This window comes from Cantharellus anzutake (genome assembly GCF_015039405.1).
Source record: "Cantharellus anzutake strain C23 chromosome Unknown EI90scaffold_61, whole genome shotgun sequence".
Classification (NCBI taxonomy): domain Eukaryota; kingdom Fungi; phylum Basidiomycota; class Agaricomycetes; order Cantharellales; family Hydnaceae; genus Cantharellus; species Cantharellus anzutake.
Genome location: NW_024067011.1, coordinates 190,402 through 194,288, shown reverse-complemented (window position 1 = coordinate 194,288; position 3,887 = coordinate 190,402).

The window sequence follows — 3,887 nt, the reverse complement described above, 5'->3', positions numbered from 1 at the left end:
GGATACTCTTACGCTGCGAATAGACGTGTGGACTCTGACACGTCCTTCCCTTTCAGGTGGTCGGCACGGCGTGAGAGGGCGTCCGGTTTCCCCATCAGCTTCCCTGTTACGGATACGGAGTCTCCAACGACCATATCCATTGCATGGTCAAAGACTTCCCCTCTCTATCGCTCCTCCCCTCTTTCTCCCTTCCGTCCTCTATCCCGATACCCTATCCTCCTTACCCATTCTACCCCTTTCCCCCCCTCGTGCAAAGCTTTCCCCATTGGGGTTTTGGTGCTGGCCAAGGTTGTTTGTGTTTTGCGGGATTTCCCGCGACCTTACCATTTGTAGATAGTCACGCGTCTTGTACGGAAACTGCCGAAGGCGGTTCCCGCTAACTAACAACTGCTCTACAACTGTCTCATGTACCGTCTTCTGTAACAACACTCCCTGTGACTCAACTGAACCCGTGTGACTGTACAACTCTCAATATGTCTTATAAGTCTGGTTATATCGAGTCCTCTAACGGCCCTCACCGCGAGAACTCGAGGTTGAGAGTCGAAGACTCTCGACATGTGTATCGTCCTATTGAATCTGTACCCTATGGGTCTTCATCACTCCGCTCTCCCCCCAGTACTCAACATACGACGTCACCTCACGATCATGGAGATCGTGAATACTTTGAGGCCCACCTTCCCGTGATGCCGGCACGTTCGCTACACGAACGCCAAGTCGCCGCCCATCCACCGTCTGTTCCCTCCTTTGCCAGTCATCATGTTTCTCCACCAACGGTACGTTCCCTTTGGGAACGCCAAGTCACCGAAGGCCCTACTAGTCAGTCCTCATTGCGCGCTTATGACATCAACCCGCTACCGGTACGTTCGCACTGCGAACGCCAAGTACCCGATGGCAACTATATGAAGTTCTCGCCCATCTCACAAGTCGCGACCTCGCACACGGTACACTCCATTGAGGAGCGCCAAGTACCCGTGGCTGACCCGTCCGTCCTGGCATCTCCGACTACCTACCATCAATCCCTTAATAGCTCACTACATCACCAATCGCGATCGATGGGTATTCGATCGTCCACCCCCAGGCAAGACTGGGATCATTCATCGATTACATATCCAGTTATGGTACAGACCAGATATGACCTCACTCATCCCACTATAAGAACAGATTGAGGAATGGGGAATTTCCCCCATCCCCGTAACATTCCCTGGGCGGTGGATGAGGGTGAAGTGGAAACGGGCTAGGAAAAGTGACCATCGTGCTTGGCGGCGATTCAGCCGCTGTGCAGTGCGGAAATAGCCCAAGTTACGGTGGTCAGTGTAGATATCGACCTTTTCTTCCGCTCCTTCTACGAAGTGACACCACTCCTCTAGCGCTCAGACTATTGCGAGCATTTCCTTATCGTAGATTTCATAGTTTCGCTCCACCTCAGTGAAGCTTTTGGACATGAAGGCTATGGGGTGGAATTCGCCATCGGCTTGGAGCTGGGACAGGACGGCACCGGTGGCGAAGTTGGAGGCATCGCACTCAAGTTTGTAGCGGCCGCTGTCAGTGGGGAAGGCGAGGACGGGGGCAGAGGTGACGGCTTTCTTAAGAGCGTTGAAGGCGTTTTCTTCGCTCTCCCCCCATTCCCAGACCTTTGCCTTGTGGGTTAGCACATGGAGCGGGCGCGCTGTCTCGGAGAAGTCTTTGATGAAGCGGCAATAGAAGTTTACGAAGCCTAAGAAGGACTGCACTTCTTTCACCTTCGTCGGCGTCGGCCAGTCGAGAACTCCTTGGACTTTCACCGGGTCCATGGCCACGTTGCCTTCGGAGATGACAAGTCTGAGGTACTCGATGTGGTGTCGCTCGAACTTGCACTTCTCAGGTTTGAGGAAGAGTTTCCTCTTCCGCAGTGTTCCCAGCACTTCCCGCACGACCTTCCGGTGTTCCTCTAGGGTGGATGTGAAGATTAAGATGTTGTCCATATAACAGATGACGACTTCTCGGTCAATGAAATCCCGAAGAATGTCGTTCATCATGGTTTGGAAGGTCGCTGGGGAATTACACAGTCCAAAGAACATTACCATGGGTTCAAACAGGCCCCGGTTGGTCGCAAACGCTGCCTTCCACTCATCGCTGTCTTTGATCCGCACGTTGTTAAACCCCCAGCGCAGGTCTAGCGCCGAGAAATACTTCGCATTTCGAAGGCGCACAAGGACGTCGGAGATGAGTGGGAGGGGGTACGAGTTCTTGACCGTTATCTCGTTGAGCTTTCGGTAGTCCTGAACCAGGCGCAGGGATCCATCCTTCTTCTTGACGAAGAATACGGGGGCACCCATCGGCAACTTCGATGGGCGTATGCACCCGTTCCCCAGGTTCTTGCGCAGGAAGTCGTCTAGTTCTTTCTGTTCTGGCCGGGATAGGGGGAACGTCTTGCCTCTGGGTAGCTTGGCGTCGGGGGTTAGGTCAATGGCGTGGTCCCAGGGTTTTCGCGAGGGCAGCACATCGAAGGCCTCTTTTGAGAACACATCCTGGAAGTCCCTGTAGTGCTCGGGTACTAGCTCTTCCAGTGTCAGCGGCTTCGCCTCTGTGTCTTGGGCTTCCTCCGCCAGGCGTTGGGACGGCGTTGTGGTCGCTCTTAGGTCGTGTCCCCACCCTGGTGGGATTACGGCGGCATAGATTCCGTCGCCAGGTTCCACTTCGAGGGCTTGCCTGACATCTGCTCGCAGCGATTGGCAGGATGAGGGGCAGCGGGACATGACGACCTTCTGCTGTGCCCAGTCGACCTCTGGGTTGTGGTGTAACAACCATGAGTGCCCAATGATGAGGGACTGCTGCCCTAAGTTCGCTACGGCGAAGCGGGCGCGCTACGTATGTTGGCCAAATGTCAACAAGGCCTCCAGTTCCTCTGTGATGGCTCCGTTCTCGTTAGGCGTCCCGTCCATGTTGCGAACTGGGATGGGTTGGGGGAGCGGGGTCGTCTCAAGCCCGTGCTTCTGGACGAAGTCTGGGTTCACGAAGTTCCCGGTCGCGCCGGAGTCTAGCAGCGCTGACACGGCAACTGCGGTGAGGGACGGTAGGACGGTCACCTTCACCTTCATATTGAGGGAGCGGGGGGATTGCTTGGCAAGCACGTAGATGGCAGGTGGGGAGACGGCTACCTCAGAGGGTAGGCTAGCGGCTTTGGTGCTCTTTCTGGTCGAGGGTGCGATTTTCCTCTGTTTCTTAGCAATCACCTGGTGGAATTTGGACAGTGGTGCAGACTCGCGCGTATCTCTGTATTTACACTGGGTATCATTGCTCGCAGGCGGCCGGGACGCATCCCTCACCGGTCGCCTTCTTGAAAATCCACAGAGGGGTTCCCTTCCTCCCTCTCCTCCTCGTTCCCCTCAGGTGTCCCCATCAGTTGGCTCTTCAGCCCTTCTGCGAGTGCTCGAAGGTCTTCCGGGTGCATGCGGCGCACTCAGTGGACCTTTGGGAGGGGGCAGTCTCGTGCGAAGTGCCCAGGGGCATTGCAGTTGTGGCATAGCCCCCATCGTTGGTCTGCCCTTGAGCGGTCGAGGTCCATCGGCTGAGGTAGCGGGGCTGTAGTCGTGGGGGTGGTAGGGGCCGTGGCAGGTTGCGGCGATGGCCCTGGTGGCGGGCGCGGGAGGGTCTGAGAGGGTGATGGCGGCGGTCTGGCGGGGGGGAGGGACGACTTGAACAGGGGGAGTCGGGGTTGAGTCGCCTGGAAGCGCCGCCATTGGTTGTCGAGGAGGGTGGCCTCTCGTTTCCATTCTGCCCAAGTTCCTAGCATGGGGCGCAGACGGTAGATGCTCTCACGTAGCCGGGCGTTGATCGCTTGTTCGAAGCGGTCTACCAGCCCTACGTCACCCAGCCGCGAAGCGGGACCGTGGATTTCGAACTCCTGG